At 34.5% G+C, this 23,437-nt stretch overlaps 1 protein-coding gene across 1 annotated transcript in view; it reads right to left on the bottom strand.

The window, feature by feature from the left end:
- UNC13C (unc-13 homolog C) overlaps window positions 1–23,437 on the bottom strand; it is a 497,972-nt gene that overhangs the window by 260,098 nt on the left and 214,437 nt on the right. The gene's annotated exons all lie outside the window — the stretch shown is intronic.

Below are 23,437 nucleotides of genomic sequence, written 5' to 3'. Positions count from 1 at the left end.
AATTACACGAGGATTTTGAAATGGGTTATAAAACCAGAGATTTAGTTTAAGAGACTGTAGTGGAGAATCATCACGTATGAATGCCTAGCATCTTTGAACACGCTCCTTCCATTTTGGCTATATCCCTCATCCTCTCAAGACTGAAGTTAGATAACTCACGTTGCTAGATGCCTTTGTAGCTATGGTTCAGATATTTGACCGGCATGCAAAGCAACATCTGAACTCAAAACTGAGCAAAATGAGGAATTGGCTATATAAACTGGGGCTTTGCTCTTTTGGCATCAGTGGTGATTGCAGATTTAGTACTTGATGTAGAGTTTCTGGTATTTAGTCCTGAGAGGTAAAAGGATTGGCCAATAGTGGCAATGGTGTTTTCACCAAAGAAACCCCGTGATGGACTGGACATTGTTTCTGCACAGTAGCTTCAGAGGCTGGCACTTGGACTTCTCCAAATTTCCTGAGTTACCTAAAAGTCTATGAAGTAGTCTTTTTCTGCATAAGCTAACTAGAGTACTAGAGTAAACTCTGTTATTTGCATGTAAGAATACTAATATCGTAATTTAAAAAGAATTAAGGGAGCTGCAATTGCAGAACTTAAAACATGGAATTGACTCAGTGAGATGATATGGGCAGACAGTAAAGATTTAATTACCTCAGGCTGGAAAGCCAATGCATTTTAAAATGCAATAACGAAACAGCTGGTCCAAAGTTTGATTGCCCTACCTTGGAACTCCAACCATATGCCAACTGAAGCTTTTTTATTAGTGTGAATGATAGAAGTAAAATTCAGAATGTTTGCATGTGCTCATTAAATCTTGCTGCTTTCAAAAATGCACTACATTAGAGATGCACTCAAAGTCCAGCTAGACAGTCTGTAAGCAGACACATGAGGGAGCACAGCTATGCTAAAAGAGGCTCACTCTGCTTGTGTCCTGCAATATAAATTGACTCAGAATATCTTAATTTAAAACCTTGCAGGGCTGAGAAAAGCCAGCTGCTTCTGAACACAAAAATGTACCTATACATGCAGAGGTTTGTAACTGCAACTTCAAAAAGACATAGAACTGTTGCCCCAGGGCTTTTCAGACATCTTTGAGTGACAATGAAGGAGAATTTGATGGTACAAGTCAGAACAATGGCATTGTAATCTCACCCTGGCATACTATTTTGTAGGGCCTAAAGCAGCAGCCATTAGATTAAGGGAGAGGAATTGGTCAGAACAGAGGAGCCAGTAGGAAAGAGTTAAAATTTCTAGGCTTATGTGGTTACTCATACAATTGCCTTGAAGCCCATCTCCTAAAAGCCTGGTAAATTTTCCAGGAAATGATACTGCCATGTGTGCTTCCAGTTTGGCTGACTATAGCTGTACTTAAAGTAATTTCTGAGTTCTAGAAGTGACAGCAATAGAAAGCTGGGGGTCAAGCAGAGGCTCGTATCAACTAGAAAGACTATGTGCCTGGATTTCTCGAGACAGTTCCATTTATGGTTACTGTATTTGTAATGCTTTTTTATTATTATTAGAGCTCTATTTTATTGACTTTCACTTTACACGGTACCTGCCTAGAGTGTATGTACTGACAAATTATACAAGGAAGATCTCCCCAGATATTAACCAAGGACTTAGAGGAAAATGGATAACAGGTATTCACCCCCCCCCCAAAAAAAAAAGTACCGGGGCCTACCGATTATCTAGTCTAGTAACTAACTTCCTCTGCTAGGGTAGGAAGTCCTGAGTATACCTATCCAGCAGGACTTTATATTTGCTATCTACTAACAATAGTCATAAATTTCCCACTTTCCCTCTTACTGAGTGAGACTTTTAAAGTTGCTATTATCCTATCTTCTTCTCTCTGTGTAATAATAAATTGGGATTGTTGGAGGAAGAAGACTTGTCTTTAAGTCCAAGCATCACAAAGGACCAAACCTGGAACTGAGAGACTACCCAGAGATCCTGGACTTCAAAGCTAAATGCAGCGACTTGGATATAATTTGGGGATTACTCACTGTGCAAGGCAGAGGATGAAATCATTTAAACATAGAAATAGAAAGTTTGCATGTAACTACTCAACAGTGAAAGAGGTGGGAGGTGGCAGATACTGTAAGTTCGTTCACACAACAATTTTTCAACCCCTTTTTTCTGTTTCCTACTTTTATGCAATATCCCAGCCTCCTTTGCACTTGACATATTTCTGCCAACGAGATATGAGCAAAAATCTTCTGGTCCTTTTTCTTCTATTTTCTTTTTTTTTTACTCTGGAACATGGATGTAGAACAGTCTTCACTAAAGATGTTACAACAGGAAGATAGAATAAGCTTTGTTCTTTGATGGGATAACTGAGTTACCATGTTAGTGCTCAGATGCCTATACCTAGAGTTTTTGTTGAAGGAGATAAATCTCTGAATGAAATTCTAATTGAGTGAAGTGGGAAAATAATAAAAAACCTACTAAATTAATTTTCTGGTAGTACATGATATGATTTAAAATAAGTTTAATTTATGGACTGTTACTATTTTTTTATTTTTATTACACTTTATTTTGTTCCTTAACTAGCATGTGTTTTATAAACCTTTAATTTTATGAAAATAAAAAGGTTTGCATTTCAGATGTGAATACATAGGCTCATGTACTAAACAACATTTGACAGCAAAAAAAATATCTTCAGATACAATAGAAAATTTATCACATATAATAGAGAGAAAAAGTACAGTCCCAGTAAATCTTATTCTACTAGACCATTTCCAGCCTAAATAATTAACTAACCAAGACTCCTATTTAGTCTGCCAGCTAGTGAATTTGCCTTTTTTATCATGAGAGAATAGCTATTTTATTGTACAAACTTTTGATAAATAAATACTGTTAGAACCATTTGCTTTGAAGATCTCCTTTAATTAATAATAATTCCCTTCTTATAGGGTAGTTCATGTCTAATTTTATGTTTTTTCATTGTTAAGGGAGGACTGTTTTGGTTTCCAGGAGAATAAGATATTTTATACCTTCCTAAATTAAAGGAAAACATTTCCCCCCTTCTGGGATCAGGATTAGTGTGTGTGTGTGTGTGTGTGTGTGTGTGTGTGTGTGTGTGTTTGTGTGTGTATTAAATTTTGTTTTTAATAATTCACAGATAACATATCTCTGTGGAGCCAATCATTATTTGTCCAATTTTCTTTTGGCAGCCATCCAAATGACTAATTTTCTTATAATTATTTATTCCAACTTTGCATATGGTCTCACTGCATATATTTTTAGATTTAGAGTTTTCTGCATATTGTTTAAATACATATCTTCTATGATTAATAAAACAAAACAAACCAAAACAAAATGCAGAAGTTCTGGTTCAAGATGACAACATAGGGATATCTGAACTCACCTCTTCTAATGAACACTCTGAGTCTACAGCTACATATGGAACAATTTCCTTGGGAAAAACCCTAAATGTTGGCTGATCAACAACTACACATCAGGCAAACAAGAGCACATAAATAAATAAAGCAAATATTAACAGACGTAAAGAGAAACATAGCAATACAATTACAGTAGGGGACTTTAATACCCCACTTATAATAAAAGCATAGATTATCTGGACAAAAATAGAAAATATTGTCCTTAAAGACATGTTATGCCAGATAGACATAGCAGACATATACAAAACATTCCATCCAAGAACAACAGAATACACATTCTTCTCATGTGCACATGAAGCATTGTCCAGGACAGACCAAAATATGTGGAGATCAAACAATATTCTCCTAAACAACCACTTGGTCAAAGAGGAAATCAAAGGGAAAATCAAAAATATTTTGAGAAAAAGAAAAATGGAAATATAACATACAAAGCATATGGAATGCAGCAAAAGCGTTTCTAAGAGGCAAGTTTATAGTGGTAAATGTCTATCTCAAGAGACAAAAATCTCAAACAAGTTAACTTTACACCTGAAGGAACAATGAATCCTACTGTAAGCAGAAGAAAGCAAATAACAAAAAATATCAGAGCAGAAATAAATGAAATAGAGACTAAAAAGACAGTAGCAAAGATCAATGAAACTTAGAGCTGGTTCTTTGAAAAAATAAATAAAATTGAAAAAACTTTAGCTAGACTAACTGAGACAAAAAGAGCAGGGGCACAAATAAATAAAATCAGAAATGAGAAAGGAAACCTTACAACTGATACCACATAAATACACAGGACAATATGAGACTATCGAATAATTATATCCCAACAGGTTTGTCAACCTAGAAGAAATGGATAAATTCCTAGAAACATACAACCTACTAAGACTGGATAATGAATAAATAAGAAATCTGAACAGACTGATTACTAGTAAGGAGATTGAATCAATAATGAAAAACCTCCCAGTGAACAAAAGTCCAGGAACAGACAGCTTCACTGGTGAATTCTACCAAACTCATCCAAAAAAAAAAAAAAAGAGGGAAAGAGGGAATATACTTTTAAACTCATTTATGAGACAGCATTCCCCAGATACTAAAACCACAAGGAAATAAAATTATCGGCCGATATGCCCGATGAACAAAGACACAAAATCTTCAACAAAATATTAGCACACAGAATTCAACAATACATTAAAAGGACAATAAACCATGATCAAATGTGATTTATTCCAGGGATGTAAGGATGGTTCAACATCTGCAAATTAATCAATACGATACACCACGTTGGCAAAATGAAAGACAAAAGTCAACAAAATGAAAAGGCAACCTACGAAATGGAACAAAATACTAATAAATCATGTATCTCATGATGAATTAATATATAAATTATATAAAAACTTTATGCAACTCAATAGAAAAAAAATTTGATTAAAAAGGGGCAGAAGATCTAAATAAACATTTTCCAAAGAAGACATAGAGATGACTGAAGGGTACATAGAAAAACGTTGAATGTGACTAATCATCAGGGAACTGCAAATCAAAACCACAATGAGATGTCACCTCACACCTGTTAGAATGGCTATTATAAAAAATACAAAAACAAACAACACTGTTGAAGAGGATATAGAGAAAAGAAAACCGTTGTGCATTGTTGGTGGGATTGCAAATTGGTGCAGCCACTATGGAATAGAGTATGACAGTTCCTCAAAAGATTAAAAATAGAACTACCATATGATTCAAAAATTCCACTTTTGGGCATTTACCTAGAGAAAACGAAAACACTAATTTGAAAAGATATCTGCACTGTCATGTTCACTGAAGCATTATTTACAATAGCCAAGACATGGGAATAACCAAAGTGTCTATTGATGGATGAATGGATAAAGATGTGATATATACATATATATCGGAATGTTATTCAGCCATCAGAAAAGAATGAAATCATGCCATGTGTGACAACATGGATAAACCTAGTGGGTATTATGCTGAGTGAAATAAGTCAGACAGAAGAGACAAATGCCATGTGGTCTCACTTATAAGTGGAATCTAGAAACAAAAACAAAAGAAAGCAACAAACTAAGCTCATAGATACAGAAAACAGATTGGTGGTTACCAGAGGTGGGGGTTGGGGGACTCAGAGAAATGTGTAAAGGGGGTCAAAAGGTATCAACTTCCAGTTATAAAATAAATGTTATAGGGACATAATGTATATCATGGTTAGTCTAGTTCATAACACTGTATTATATATTTGAAAGTTGCTAAGAGAGACCTTAAAAGTTCTCATCAACGAAAAAATTGTAACTGTATGGTGATAAATATTAACTAGAATCACTATGGTGATTATTTCACTATGTATACAAATTGACTAATTATGTTGAATACCTGAAACTAATATATGTTGTATGTTACTATACTCTAATTATAAAAGTGAAAAAGTAAAACAAACAAACAAACAAACAAAAAACAACAAGAACAAAAAACACAAACAGAAAAACAAAACAAAGAAAACCAGAAACAGAAACCGAAACCATCCCTTTAAAGGGAAAATGATCAGGGTGGAAGGAATTTGAAAGGAACACAAATTGTGAAAGGGAATATGAAGACTGAAAACTCAAGTAAAAAGATTTAACATTTAAAAACATTTAAATAATAAAACCCCCAAACCTGTCTTCACCCAAATTATCAGAGTTTAACCCATTCTTAGATGGATTGTTTTAACTAGAGTTGCCCGTGGATTCATAAAGTCAAGAAAGCCTGATTTCAATTGAAAAAAAGAAAAACTTGCTCAAGTAAGCATCCCCTGATGGGATGCCATTACGAAAGTAGTACATAAGCAAACAGTTGTTCAATAATGAAAACTGCACCAAGAGTCAAGCTAGATCTAATGGAACAACGGAAATATACTTCACATGGCAACGATGTCAGAAAAAAGCCAACAGTGAATGATGTTTCCCATAAAAAATTATATTGTTTAAGAATATGTACAATTCTAACTACCTTTCAGGTGTAGCAAATGAGATTCAGTAGTATTCTCAATGATATTGTACCAGATTTTGTTAACAGACCAATAAGAGCAATATTAAATCTATTATGGATACTTATACATATACACACACATACACACTCATAGATTGAAACAAGCTGTAAGGGTATATAATATAGGTGATAGAATTAGTAAAAACTTTGATTTTTTTACACTTTTTCTATTACAATCAGTAAAATTGTATTTTAAAATATTTAGTATGGTAAATAATCCCATTTTAACTCAGGCTGGAAAGCAGGGCATTGATTAAGAAAATCATCAACCAGAAACCTGCAAGAGCCTGAGGCAAAGCAGCAGCAGCTTTTCAAAGACTAATTAAATTCTCTAGTTACAGCTTAATTCCTTAAACTCTGACCCACCAAATGGATATATTGTGAGGCACTCAATATTCACATTTCCTCTTAGTGATTTATTATAAATTATGTAACCTATTTCCAGGCGATACTGGTTTCTCATTTGTTATTGAATCAAGATCCCCAACCCTATCTTTGAATTCTATTACAGTAGTGGACAAACTCTAAATTCAAAGCCCAGTGACAATGCACAGCAACTTTCCCACCTGCATTTATCAAGGACAATTTAATTATGGAAATTAGGATTAAAAAAAAAGACAGTACCCAACATTTTATTTTTGTTTAAGTTTTCTTGCTTGTTTCTTTGTAGGACTTGGACATTGGATATTCACGCTACAAATCAATGTAATAGAAGATAATACAAATCAGAACAAAAAGCGAATTACATTATTAGCAGTGCTTTTGAAAAAGGAAAGGAGGTGAGGAGGGATTCATGCACTGGCATTTAGGGATGGTTGAAAAAAGTCCTTCTACTGTAATAATTGATAGAATCAAAGGGCAGGTATGACCTTGTAAGAAACATTCATTTCGCCACGCCAACTTCTAGTCCTACAATTCGATCAGGATACCCTGAATTCTTATGTTCTATTTTTATATCTAATATTTTCTTCCCACATACTAATATTGCAAAATAAACTTATTTTAACAGCTTTTCAAGAGTTATTATATATTAAAACAATCTTTATATTAATAATTATGAATTATATTAAAATAATAAAGGTAAGAAACTTGTTTGTTTAGAAAAATACTTTAGTGTCCATTTTGCTGCTAAAGAAGAGACCATTTAGGAAAAGAGATCAGAAAATAGGAAGGTCTGCACCATATCTCTTATATTATAGGTGGAATCTAAAGAAAACAAACTCATAAATACAAAGAGTAAAATGGTGATTACCAGTGTGGGGGATAGGAGAAATGTTTGAAGGTATAAAGTTGCAACTAGTGGATAAATAAGTCCTGGAGATACAATGCACAGTACAGTGAATATAGATGACAATACTGTATCCTGTTTCCCCGAAAATAAGACCTAGACGGACAATCAGCTCCAATGCGTCATTTGGAGCAAAAATTAATAGTAAAATAAGACCGGGTCTTGTATAATGCAATACAATACAATACAACACAACACAACGCAACGCAACGCAACGCAACGCAACGCAACGCAATACAATACAATACCGGGTCTTGTATTAATTTTTGCTCCAAAAGACACATTAGAGCTGATTGTCCGTCTAGGTCTTATTTTCAGGGAAACGGTATTATATTTATCAAACTTGCTAAGAGACTACATCTTAATTATTCCCACCACAAAAAAAAAGAAACAATAATTATGTGATGTGATAGAAGTGTTCCCTATCGTTGCAATGGCCATCAGATTGCAAAATCAAATCCACATGGTGTACACCTTAAATTTCCACAATGCTATATGTCAAATATATTTTAATTAAAAACAACAAACAGAAAACAGGAGGATCAAATTGCTTTCTAAAAAACATAGATGTGTGTATATGTGTGTAATGGGGATGCTTTGTACTCATCATTTCTTTGGCTCACCATATGTTTTTCCTGCTCCAACCTTGCATTTATTGTGTTTCTTAGGGCAAGGATGTCTTTTCCCTATTCTTCTATCTGGTGAGCACTTATATGTCTTTCAAGACCCTTAAACATCACCTCTGTGTGAAACTTCTCTGGGATTTTTTTTTTTTTAATCACTAGTACCTGCAGCAAGTAAATATTCAAAAATTGTTTACAGGAGAACTATCACAGTTCAGAATAATTATACTCTTCTTTTTTATTGTTCATTAAATATTACCAATATGCATATTCTAATTAGAGGTATAATTATTTAGCTGAAGTTGGACCATTTGTTTGAAGTTAGAAACACTTTGGATATATGTTTATATTTATTTAACATTTGAATATGGATATTATCTTTCTAAATCTGACTTTTTTTAAGTGGCAATGCATTTTTTTTCTGAACCTTACTTGTCCATGGATCTCTAAAGGCCAATGATCTCTAAAGCAAAAGATAAAAATAACTGTAAAGTGTCTGGAACAATGTATATTGCTGTTTTGTGATTGTCCTATTCTACCTTTAATATTTCAAGGTCTGTGATTCATGGTATAAGTTATGGCTTTCTTCACTTTGCTTTCAAAGTCAAGGTGTACTAGGCATGATGGAGAAATAGAACAAGCTTGGGGGGAAAATCCTGCCTGATTGAAATTCCATTTGAGCCACTTACGAGCAATATGACTTCAGACAAGTTATGCAACTACACTGAGCCCTCATGCCTAATCTATTAAATTAGAATGCCAATAATTATTTTAAAGACGACTAAATATATAAAGCATTTAGAACTGTGCTGAGCACCTAGTAGGATTTTAATCACTCCTAGCTAACTAATGAAGATAATTACATCATTCAAGCATTTATATGTATTTTGCCTTTAACAGCACAGAACAAGTTGATGCAGATATATAAAATATGGGACATTTTTATTAGTCTGATTATCAAAACACAGGAAATTGATTAAATAGCTGATGTATACTGACACAATAAAATCTTATTCAACTATTAAGGGTTTATTTTGGGCTCTATTCTATTCCACTGAGTTATATGTCTGTCTCTATGACACTATCGTACTGTTTCGGTTACTGTAGCTTTATAAAATTTTAAGTGTCCAGTACAGTATTGTTGATTATAGGTACAATATTGTTCAGCGTGTCTCAGAATTTATTTCTCCTGCTTAATTGAAATTTTTTACCTGTTGATTAGTAACTCTTTATTTCCCCCTTTTATCAGTCCCTGGAATCTACCATTCCAGTCTTTGATTCTATGAATTCGGTTATTTTAGATACCTCGTATAAGTAGAATCATGCAGAATTTGTATTTCTGTGACGAGCTTATTTCACTTAGCATAATGTCCTCAAGATTCATCCATGGTGTTGCATATTTCAAAATTTCATTCCTTTGTAAGGCTGAACAATATTCCTTTGTATGTATATACAAAATTTTCTTTATTAATTCACCTGTCGATGGACATTTAGGTTGTTTTCACATCTTGGTTGTTAATAATGCTGCAGTGCACATTGGAGTGCTGTATCTTTTTAATATTCTGAAATCAAGTACTTTGGATAAATACCCAGAAGGAGGATTAAAGGATCATATGGTAGTTCTGTTTTCAATTGTTTGAGGAAACCCTATACTGTTTTCCATAGTGGCTGCACCAAATTGAATTCCCACCAACATTGTACAAAGGGGCCAAGATTACACATTGGGAAAAGATGGATGAGAACTGGGTCCATAGAGGGGTTCCCATCCAACGGGAGCTTAAGTCATGGAGCAGACCCAGACATTGTTGTAAGTGCTGACCAAGGCAGAGAGAAAAGGGAAGAAATACTCTGGCTTCTCCCTTCCTCCCCTTTTTTATTTGACTGAAGTGCTTCCTTATGGCTAATCCTAGTGGGCAAGGAAGTCTGAGGAAGGTAAACTCCAGAGTTCAGTTCTCTGACATACAGAGCACACCAAAGAAATGTCAGGGAATAAATGGAAAAGAAAACAGGCAAACGACCAACACATATGTCCAACTGATGTCAAAAAATTCTGTAGAGTGATACATAAAACTATACACTTAGCTTGGAGTATTTCTTTGGTTCCTTCTCTCATTCCTTTCAGTATTTCTCTGTCCTTCCCTGAAAGGTCTTAGCGTTTGCATCTTGATAGATAAACTTCTTAATGCCAAAAGCATTTTCCTAGAGTGTATCATCTATCTTCCTTATTTCAGGAAAGGAGACTGACAAATGAAGAATGACAAACATTTCTGCACTAGGTAAACACAATGAATGATTTAGAAAGAAAATGATGGGTATAAAAATGCTTTGGAAAAATAATAGTGCTTTATAATTATGAACCATTTTATTACTATTGTATGCTTATATAGACGTTGTGTATTAGTATATGGATGCTTTAAAGATCTATAAAAATAATGAGTGTTTTTCAGAAAGATGGAGCATTCCTTTACCAATTTCCATCTGTAATGAGCACAATTCATATTATTATATAGTTGTGTTCAGTGCATTACTTGCCTTGATGAATGTTATTGTCAATATTTTAATGGAAATATATTGTTTAGTATTAGTATTTACCTTTAAAAATTTGATACATTTTCTCTTTGTAAGGATCCACTTTAAATTGTTATAAATGTGGGATTGTACATTACATCACGTGGCATCTTGACTTTTTAAACTTAATATATCATGTACATCCTGACATATACACATGTACTTTACTCTTTTCAATAGTTATATAGTATTCCGTTATATGGATGTGTTCTAATTTATTTAATTCATCTTCTATCCAGTACGTAGTAGATGGACATTTAGGTGGTTTCCAATTGACTGTTTCAGTGCTACACAGAACAACTTGTATGTATATCTTCATGAACTTGTGAAAATATTCGTTTTACAAATTACTAAAAGTGAGTTTTCTAGGTTGAAGGAATATGAATTGATTACATATACATTTGTATACATACATACATACATATATACACACATACAACTAAAATATCCTGCAGAAAGCATATATGCGTTTACCCTGTACTTGTTTTTCTATACTTACATTAATACTGGGTATTATAACTTTTTAATTTTTGCTATCATTAACCTACCTTTTCATGTTACATTGACTTTTAGGAAGCATATCTGTCATACATTAAATGATATTTTATACATATACGTATACATATATACAACACAGTATTTGTGCAATACTTTTATCTTTCCCATACCAGTCTATCTGAAAATGAAAAAAAAAATGCATGAAAGTGCCCTCATTCCCCACTCTTCTCACATATGAAAGAGACTTATAAAGAGCTTATGCCTATTTTTTGCCAGAGAAAAAGGGTTAAACTAAATAGCTGGAATTTATCTTTGGCAAGATAACAGAATTGTCAGCATTCATTTCTATAGCCTCCTAACTTGCTTTCCCATAGATTCTCCCCCTCACCCTTTGGTAGAAAAGAAGAGGTGCTATTCTCCCAAGAATAACAAGCTGCTATTCTCCCAAGAATCTTTAAAGCAACGAAAATGTCAGCAGCAAGTTGCAGTTGCAACAGTTGCCTGACCACACCTTAGGTGAACACTACACTTGACTCACAAGCAGCAATCACAAAGGTAAATACTATTATCTAACATCCCTTTCATTCCAAATATCAGCAACACAGCTGTGAGTAGGCTTATGGAAAATTTCTGCATTAATCACCAAAGAATTGCTAAAGAATAGGAAAAAAATGTTAGGGAATCCTAATTCCAATTAACCTTTCCACTTAAATCAAGCTTCCGCCAATTACCTGGAATGCAGCAACTGTGCTTAAGAGTTCGTAAATAATATAATTGGCTATTCTTCAGTTCTCTATGGACTTCTTTGCTAAATGTTATGGAAAATCCAAAGAGAAGAAACCCAAAAAGAAAAACAAACAAACACTGCACAAACAAAACAAACCACTTGCCACCACCACCTGTGGTATTTTGGCATTGGTGCCTATCTGCAAGAGCTATCCTTTATCATCAAATTGCAAACCTAAGTGTCTTGAAAACTAAAGTTGAATCTCTACAATTCTAAAAACTTAGTCAAAAATTTAGATGAAAAAATTAGCCAAACATCTATTTGAATATTTTCAAACTTCCAAAAATTTGTGAAATGAAAATAATGTAATTTGATCATTTAACATTAAACATAGCTTAAATTTAAAAAGTACAGAAAACCTCCACTATCCTCCACATGATAAAAAGTTAAGATTGAATAATCATGTGAAATTTATTTTAATAGCTGATATTACTTTAAGTTAAACCACATAAAAATGCCATTTTTGTAGGTCAATTGCGTCGAATATCAATAATTTCATATGGCTCAATCTAGTAACAAAGAGTGCTATATAATGAAGTCTTGCTTCTGTCCTAACTGAAAATCTAGTTTGTACTTGGCAAGTTCAAGAAATTCTATTAAATAGTCTCTATACCTTTTATGGCATAGACATATGTCATCTAAATCAAAATGATCTTTTCATTAAGTTTATTGGGGTGACAATTGTTAGTAAAATTATATAGGTTTCAAGTGTACAATTCTGCAACACGTCATCCGTATATTGCACTGTGTGTTTACCACCCAGAGTCAGTTCTCCTTCCATCACATATATTTGACCCCTTTCACCCTGTTCTACTACCCCTCCCCCTTACCCTTTGGTAACCACTAGACTGTTGTCTTTGTCTATGAGTTTTTGTTTCTTTGTTTGTCTTCTTCCTTTGTTGATTTCAGTTCTATATCCCATATATGAATAAGTCATATGGTTCTTGACTTTTTCTGTCTGACTTATTGCATGTGCATTACAAAACAAAATCTACAAGATGATAATTGTTTATAAAAATGTACACATACATTTACATATATACAGTTATTTTTTAAACACAGAAGGATATAGACTAAATGAGATCAAAATGTATCTGTGTATTGTTTTTCCATTGTAATCAACTGTATTTTCACCTTTCTACATTTAATATATATTTTTCATTAAAGAAATGATAAAAGTTTTAATTCCTATTATAAAAAAGAGATTCTATTAGATAAAACAAACCTAGAACATTCACAAAACCTAGTCTGATTATTAATCAAGATACTGAATAAATTAGTGGTTGTGGTAGTGTGGGAGGGCAAATAAAATTATTGAATAATTTAACAGTAAAGTTGAGGAAGCGCTGGAGAACTTCAAGATTTATGAAATTTGATTCAATTAGGAAATGGCACTCAAGGAGGTCCAATATACAAGTATGATGATGGAAGGAGAATTGACTTTGGGTGCTGAACACTCAATGCAACATATAGATGATGTGTTATAGAATTGTACACCTGAAACCTATGTAATTTGACTAACCAAGTCATCCCAACAAATTTAATTAAAAATCTTAAAGAAATTAAAAAAGAATGGCACTAATCCTAGAGGGGATCACTTAGACACTATCAGGAAATGCTTCTTAATAAACTCAGCCACTTTTCAGGGAACTTCCCCATCCCTTTCTCAACAGACAGTGGATTAATTCTGTCTAGTCAAGAAAATTTAAGGATTTTAAGTTCATGTGAGAATATTATCTTGGAATTTGTCCCTAAAGTGGGGGTCAATCAACACTTTTGGTTTTTAAGGAGTTTCTTAGGGTTCTAGAAAGATAAGATTCATACTCATCAGAGACAGTAGATTTAAAAAAAGAGGATATAATTTTAAATAAGGGGTGAAAAGAGAGCAGGTTGTCAGCATAAAAGACAGACACAGTAAAAACAAGGAAAAAAGTCAGAGGTCCAAACTGAGGGCCAGATGGTCGTAGATGGTAAGAAAGTTAGCCAGGTGGGTAGACTGCTTTCACATAAGAGCTACTCTAAAGTTGTGTGTTGTACTGATCCCCTTTCCGTAAATAGAAAGTCTTCTAACGGGACTCTTTCTGATTGTCCATTGCTTACTACCTGTACTTAAAAGATGCCTCACTCCAGTATAGTCCCCAACCTCTGAGATCTCCTGGAAAACCAATGCATAAATGTATCAGCAACTTATTCTCCCCCAATTAATCATTTTCTCCACAACTTTACTCCTGTATTACAAAATATTTTGGGTTTGATCTTTTATTTTTATTTCAATCCTTGTAACTTAATATATAACTAAAAAATACAAATGGATTAGCTCTTTCAATTCCTCCTTGGAAAAAAGGTATAACTGAGCATTGGCTTAAAATTCAATATTTAATTAAGCATGCTTTAAAACATTTTAAATATGGACCTTACATTAGCAGTGTTAAAAGTCAGAGTCTCCTTTTCTGATCGAACCAATACACACACACACACACACACACACACACACTTTCTCTGTCAATAAAGTTTCATAAACTTTAATAAACCTATGATGTCAGAAAGAGGCAAAAAAGACATACTAAATGTCCCTCCAGAGTAGGAAACAAACAAACAAACAAACAACAAACAAACAAAAAACCAGGATGAGTCCTGGTTCTTCTACTTTATTTGTTGTATGAATTCTTTAGCAACAATCTGTTGACCTCCCTGAGCCTTAACTTTCTCATTTGTAAAATGACAACAATAATGATGTCAATGCTTTATAGGGTAGTTGTGAAATGTAATACAAGTGACAGGGGTTAAGATACAGTAAATAGCTACACAAATATCCGTGCCTATAAGTATGATGATACTTGCGATAATTTGGGTTTTAGATTTATCTTCCTAACATTAATATTTCTTCAATAAGGTGCTTACTTACCTATGTAGAACTTCTTTTGCTCAGCTTTCTAATATTATCACTGCTTTAAACAACCTTTATTTAGAGATAAGCAACTATTCTATTGTCAAACCCAGACAAGATGGCAGCACCAAACATAACTGTCCATTCTCCCCTAATTGCCTAGCTATTGATATTAGCCTCAGCATCATCTCTACTCCAATTAGAATGAAAGCTCTATAAAGGGAATCAGTTGTCTTTCATATTTACCAAGGAGATTGCCTCATATATAAATATTTGTTGAATGAATTATTTCTCTAAGACTGGTGGAGATGGTACTGGGGAAAAAAAATTACCTAGAAAGTTGGATTTTACATTTTATGGTTCTGGGTCAATAGAAATCTACAAACTTTCAGTTTGGCTAGGAATAGTACTAGCATGTTGGTCTCCTTTTTCTGCCTTCAAAATGGTTCATCTACACACAGGGTATATCTAAAAGCTAGAAGAGTGAACCAAATAGAGATTGATTAGCATTGTAGTGTTTCAGTCTTGAAAATGCTTGAAAGATCAAGATGGTTACAGCTCCCTTAGTAGATATATTTCACTCAGGGGAAATTGCTTCAATCCATGACCCAAATGATTCACTAGCAGACCACCAGGACTTCCCTATTCTCCCCTCCTCACACAAAGCACAATTGATGGGATCCAAATGTTTCAATCACTGCCTGACAAATAACACATAACTTGTATGGTTTGTTTCATAAAGATGAATCAGGCTATTTGGCTAAGAATGCAAAGATGCTTCCTAGCAGCAAACTGCGAATGCTTGAGTTGGGAGACATATGGCCTCAGGACCAAGGCTGTTATGAACCACATGGAAGCTAATGATACAAAAGCTGTTGAGTAGTGATCAGAAATCAGACCAGAGGAGAGAGGAGAAAGGGAAGAAGGGAAAGAAGAGGAAGGGAGGAAAGGAGGAGCAGAGTGACAGATCAGAAACGGAGACAGATGGAGAGAGACAGCGAGACAGAGAGAAGGAAAATCTAATGGAGAGGCAGGAACTGATAATAATAGAAATAGATGAACAAACAAAAAACTAGAGGAATAAAAGGGCCAATAATTTCTGCCCTTCAAAGTTCTTGTCACTTGGCTTTTCTTGGATTCCACAAGGGCTTTCTGTGTCCATATAATAAAATTTGTTACATCCTAATTCCTTTTCCATGGACCGGTTTAAATGTGGTAAATTCTCTTTTTTTTCCCAGAAAGTGGGATCCCTACAGAATGGTCCTCATTGCCCTAAGGGCTTGCTGTTGTAATCAAACTTAGATTACAGACTTGGGGGATATTGGGGATTTGGGGTATTTTGTTTCTCCCTAAAGACTTGGGGGCTTTTGTTTGAATTCTATTTGATCCTCAGTTTAAAACTAAAGTACATGCTCCTTACATTATCACAATGCTATGTCCAAGGATCTGTCCTGATCTGACATTTTATAGTTTCTTGACTGTGAATCTTTGGTGATCCTAAGTTCATACTTCACTGAATTCAATTCAGATCTCTTTTCACACCTGCTTCTTTTCCTATCACAAAGCTTCTGGTTTTAGTGTGAAGCAGTGATGAAGTAAATGCTATTCTACTGGCACTGCCATATGGATCAGTAATGACTCTGTCTAATTTACTAAGTGAAGGAAGTATTGGTTATGGTATCTCCCTATTGTCATCCATATTCACAATGTAGACAGTGATAAGTTAACAAATTTCCAATCCCAATGAAGTATGACTAAACTCCTTCTTCCTTTAGACAATTGTGGGAACTTCTTGACAAATGAATTCCTATTGCTGATACCACCATTGTAAGCTAGCTCAGACCACGGAGGAAACATTCCCTTCCCACATAGCCCAAGAAAAGCCTGTGTTCATGACCTAGGCAATAAATCAAATCCTTCATTACATTCAGGCTGTCATTTTAAAACAATCTGCTTTGCTATGAAGATATTTGAGTTTAATTGTAGTATTTAAACAAGTTATCTTCTATAAAGCTTAGTTTATGTTTAATTTACACTCAGCCCTGGGCTGAGCAGCACATGGCACAGTGGAGAGCCATGGCCCTGAGGCACTCTGTGTGCTGTGCTTCTGGGTAGCTGTGAATCCAACATGGCTGCCATATGCTTCAAAGGGCCATGGCAATTATGACTCTATAAACAACAGTATGAGTTTCTGGTGCTTATGTGTTAAAAAGTGCTTTCATGTACACTGTCTCTTAACAATACCTTTATTGAGTCAAGGTGGGAATTTTTTTTTTTTTTTTTTTTTTTGCAGATTGCCCATGGTGACAATGAGATTCAAATAAGTTAAGGGGTTTCCTGGAGTCAAGGAACGTGTTAGACCCAGAACAGTTCTTGAACTCAGATTTATAAACTTGTAGGCCAGATTGCTTTTTGGTATAACATGAAGTCACTCTTCAAATCAATACTTTCCATAGATCTAGTATAGTTCTTTGCCTATAATAGACACTCAGCAAATGTGGGTGGAATTTAACTCATACCCCACCAAGCAAGTGGAGCTGGTTGTCCAGTCAATTACATAAGTAAAATGTTGAAGCACCCCTGTAGTGCCTGGTAAATGCCACCGTAAATAAAAAGGGGCATGTTTGTACTCCTACCACAGGCATTGTGTTGACTAGACTTTCTATTTAAAAAAAAAAAATCTTTTATTTCAAGGCTTAATACCAATTTAAAAAAGATAACCAACACATGTCACTGTTATGACCTACATCCCCAGCATGAACTTTTGTTTTTATTTCAGAAATTAACAAAAATGAATCACCAAGGATCAATTATAGAGTCCTGTAGAAAACATAGTATCAATAGATACATAAAATATAAGTCTCCTAACTCAAAATGTCTCACTAAAATGGGCAGACTACACTGCTGTTTTCTCTCTAGAACCCACTGGGAGAACACTTCTTCCTGAGGTAATGAATGGTTTATGATAAGCATAAAACATTTCATTAACCTTAGCCCAGGAAAATAAAATGTCATAGTTATGAATTGATCAAATGTACAACTTACTAGGTAGGATCAAAGAACAAGATAACGGGCACCTTAGATTTATGTAATATTTTATCATTTTAAAAGCACTTTCATATACATTATCTTAATTTATCCTCATGTGATATTTTTTAAATTACATGTTGTTTCCAACCCCTCCTAACTCATATTTCTGCCAGGGCTTAGCTGGTCATACCTCTGTTCTCTGCAAACACTGTCCAAAGTACCCCATTTTAAAATCGTACAACATTCATAGCTTTTTGAAGATTAAAATTTCAAACTTCTTTTTAACCCATGGTGAAAGAGGTAAAATTAAAATTGCAATTACTTAGTATTTATCTCTTGAGGGCATCAAAGTTCCATTAATGGGGGCATAATTAAGCTTTCAAGCAAAAAAAAATTTACTTCATTTGTATTTTCTTCTTATTCACCAACTTTGTGATCGCCTGCCTTGATCAGGTCAAAAGCACTTTTCCAAGGGAGAATTTGGGTATGGGAAAAATATATACTTCTTTATTTCTACTTGTATCTTACCTGTGGCTTCACAACAGGCAGCTGCTTTATAGACTTGGCTCTACTATGACCTGTCTGAGCTTCAATTTTCTCATTAGTAAAATGAGGGAGATGGATAAAAAATCTCTCAGATTGTTCACCCAAGCTGAGTTCTCTATTTCTTATTTCAGCAGTACTTTCTTTTTATATCATCGTGTTCACTGGCCCTCTCTCAGCCTCACTACTCAGGTTGGAGCTTTTTTTGAAATGGAGTATTACTGCCAGGTTTGCTTTAAAGTACTGAATCTCAGCACAAAGCATTGGATCATAGTATTAATGCTAATAACAATAATAATAATAATACAACAACCGTGTTTGATGCTTAACAAGTGACATGAGATCTACAACATTATGTCAACAAATATAGCAATTTTGGGAAATATGTAATATTGTCCCAATTTTTCATATTAGAAGAGCTAAAGCCCAGAATTTAAGTAAATTGCCCAAACTGCAAACTAAAGCCATGTTAATAAGACATAATATTTTCAGAATGTTGGGACATGTTTTTACACTCAGTTTACAGGGCAGAGCCGTCACGGTACTGGGACATATGGATGAGTTCATTAGTGACATGTATGCATTTTTCTAAACCTGCATATAAATTCACTATGAACTCACTTATTCCTGCAAAAGAAAACCCTGACAAAGGAAAATAAGTTTGCAATTCTCATGCCATTTTCATGGTAAAATGAAAACATGCACGGGTAGATTCAATAGGATTACTGGAACCAGCAATGTAGATTCTCAATAATAAGAATGGAATCTCGGAGTTCAGGAAACTGGTGACAAAAAGAATTACTATTGAAAATGTAGGCATTCATTTTGATATTCGAGAAGAGACATATAGAAAATAATTTTGAGTGTAATTTCACTTAAAGTTAATAAATATTTTTTACTAAAGTTAAAAGTATTGTAAAAAATATGCAAATTATATATATATCGTGCACAGCAGGGTGCAATGAATTCAAATTTGAATTTCTTGTTCCTTGAAAATAATGTTGTTTAAAAAATTGATACATTGTTATTGCCAGGTCGATGATGCCTCCTATCAAAAGGAAAACAGAGGCATAGAGTATAATAAATTATATGGAAATTGCCAGTTGGAATATAGATAACTATACAGTCCAGAGTTCTCTTTTGTGTACTTGCTCTCATGAACCATGAGGTTTTCTAGCCGTCTGGTGGAAACAAACACTAATCCTGACCTGAAATGAGCACTGGATACTGTCACATCTAGTTCTTTTGGGTGGACCTTGTCTGGGTCTTGCCTCACATACATGCATTTATTTAGCTGATTTCTCAAGGGGGACCTTTTGCAGGATCAAAAAATTAGAATAAATATCTGTGCTACTGAATTTCTTTGAATGGATGCTTTATTTCACAGTTGGAACTGGCAACCTGTGTGGAACAAATATTTCCAGAAGTTGTATGTATGTTATTTTATATGCCCCATGTTGGCTCTCATGCTATGTTGTTTTTCTTATCAATTAACTTCGGTGTTTCTATTCTAGTCAAGAGGGAGTAATAGGAACTAGAGATTCCTCCCACAAGAAAAACTAAAAACTGAACAGAATACATCAAACAATGGTTTTCAATATACTGGAGATCTGCCAATAAATGACAATGATCCCAAGGAGACAAAAGAGTAATAAAGTGAGGCTCATGATTACTTCAGTTTACTGCATTGAGGGATTTTCCAGGCCACTGTACAAGGGAGGGAACCCAGATGGAGTCCATTGGACCCTCTGAGTTAAACAGATACAGCTGAAAATCTGAGAAGACCAAGGCAGCTACAGGTCACAGGGCATACTATCAAAAAGCTGAAAAGAAGGAAAACTCCAACAATCTATGGAGGATTCCTTTTGAACAATCAGCTGAGTAAGGATTAGTAAATGCGTGTGATAAAACTACCCAAGGCCAGGGCCACTGAAAGGGATTATATATAAAAGTGGTCAGCACTCCCCAAGGCCAGAAATAGTGCTTGTTTCTACTGGGCCAGCTAGCTATTCTTATCATTCATGAGTTAGTAGACAGAGTATGCAGAAGCATCTCTGCTTCACTACTGAGGAATAAAAAGGCTGAAGCTAAGTACTGTTTCATTGCCACTTAACAAAACTCAAAAGCAGGACCCAAAGAAGCCAAGCTATTTTCATGTAACTTCACCGTGTCCCAGAACAAAGCTCAAGAATACTTACAGGATGACAAAAAGTATCTAGCAATCATCAAAGTAATATTTATAATGTCTGTCATCCAATATAAAATTATCAGACATGTGAAGAAGCAGAAAAATATAACATATAATGTAAAATTTATCAATCAAAACTGACCAAGAATGGACACATATGTTCAAATTGGAAGTCAAGGACTATAAAAACAGTTTTAAGTTTTGCACGTGTTCAAAAAGTTAAGAAGAGAAAGACAATTTCAAGGGAATAAGACTAGTCAAATATAGGGAGAAATATTTTCAAAAGGCACGTGTGATAAAGGACTGTTAACTAAAATATTCAAAGAACTCTTAAAACTCAACAATAAGAAAATAACCTGATTAAAAATGGGTCAAAAACCTTAACAGACACCTCACCAATGAAGATGTACAGATGGCAAATAAGCATGTAAAAAGATGTTCCACATGACATGTCATCAGGAGATACAAATTAAAACAACAACGAGCTACCACTCCATGGCTATCAAATGGCCTAAATCCAGAACAATGACAATATCTAATGCTAGAGAGGATATGAAGCCACAGGAACTCTCATTCATTTCTGGTGAGAATGCAAAATGGTATAGTCACTTTGGATGGCAATTTGAAGTTTCTACAAAACTAAAAATACTCTTACCATATGATTCAGCAATTATGCTTCTTGGCATTTACCCAACGAGATTGAAAACATGTCCACACAAAAACCTGCTTATGAATGTTTATAGCAGCTTTATTCATAATTTCCAAAACTTGGAAGCAACCAAGTTGTTCTTTAGTAGGTGGGTGGATAAATAAACTGTACATCCAGACAATGGGATAGTATTTAGTGCTAAAAACAAATGAGTTATCAAGCCATGAAAAGACGTGGAGGAACCTTAAATGCATATTACAAAGTGAAAAAAGCCAGTCTGAAAAGGCCACATACTATATGCTTCCGACTATAGTTGAACCTTGAACAACATGGGTTTGAACTATGCGTGTCCATTTATATGCCTCTTTTCCCAATAAACACAGTGGGCCCCTCTTATTAGTGGGTTTCACATCTGCAGGTTCAACCAATCCTGAATCCAAACAGTATTTTCACATTTCCAACCACAGATTCCAAAACACTGATTCCTAACTTTTGGTTTAATATGCTGATGTGAAGGGCCAACATTGGAGTCAAAAGTTATACTCGGATTTTTTATTGTGTTGGTTCAGTGCTCCTAAAGCAAGATTGCTCAAGGGTCAACTGTATGACATTCTAGAAAAGGCAAAATTATGGAGACAGTAAAACAATCCATGGTTGTCAAGGGTTTGGGGAGGGAGAAAGGATGAACAGAGAGAACACAGAGGATTTTTTAGGTACTGAAAAATACTCTGTACGATACCACAATGATGACTATATAGCATTATACCTTTGTCCAAACGCAGAGAATATAAAACACCAAGAGTGAACCATAGTTTAAACTATGGATGTTGGGTGATAATGATGTCAACGTAGGTGCCTCAATGGTAACACCTGCACCACTCTGGTGGGGCAATGTTGATAACAGGGGAGCCTATGCATGTGTGGGGGTAGGAGGTCTTTGGAACTCACTACACCTTCCCTTCACTTTTCTGTGAACTTAAAACCTCTTTAAAAAATAAATTATTAATTAAAAAAAAAAAAAAAAAAAAGTTACGTGGAGACATGGAAGGTGCATAGATCCAATTAGAACTTCCTGAGATAGAAACTAAAATAATGGAGACAAAAAATAGAATGGCTTGGATTAATAGTAGATTCTACATTGCAAAAGTAAAGGTAAGTGAATTTAAACACATAGCAATAAAATTAATCAAAAGTAAAACATAGAGAAAGAAGGAAATAGGGAGAAAACAAAAGCCAGATCATCACTGGGCTGTGGGACAACTTCAAGGGCCTACTCCTTGTATACATGGAGTCTCCAAAAGGCAGAGGCAGAAAGAATATTTAAAGACATAATGACTTAAACTTTTCCAAATTTGAAGAAAACCACAGACCTACAGTCTCAAGTAACTTAAAACCAAAGTACCAGTAACACAAAGAAAACTATACCATGTCACATTATAATTAAATTGTGCAAATGAGTAAAAAAAATGCTGAAAAACAAGTGGAGGGGAAAGAAAGACATGAACAGAGGAACAAAAATGAGGACAACAACAGATTCTTCATTGAAGAAAATGCAAACACCAAGAAACACAAAGACAATGGAGAAACAACTTCAAAGTAAATTTTTAGAAATGGCATTCATCATCATATGATCATCTCAATAGGTGCAGTAAAGGCACTAAGCAAACTACAACATCTAGTTCTGATCAAAACTGTCGGCATACTGGGAATAGCAGATGGCTGTCTTAACTGGATAAATGGCATCTGCAATAAACCTACAGCTTATATCATAGTCAATCAAGAATGTTTTCCATCTAAGATTGAGAACAAGGCCAGCATGTCTGCTCTTATCACTTCGACGTGGCATTATACTGGAAGTCTTAGCCAGGGCAATAAGGCAATCAAAATGATATTAGACTTTTCTTTTGTTGTGTGTGAAAAATGGTAAACTGATTCTAAAATCCATATGGAAAT

This window comes from Rhinolophus hipposideros (genome assembly GCF_964194185.1).
Source record: "Rhinolophus hipposideros genome assembly, chromosome: 5".
Lineage (NCBI taxonomy): Eukaryota > Metazoa > Chordata > Mammalia > Chiroptera > Rhinolophidae > Rhinolophus > Rhinolophus hipposideros.
This window is presented reverse-complemented; position numbering and strand designations above follow the sequence as displayed.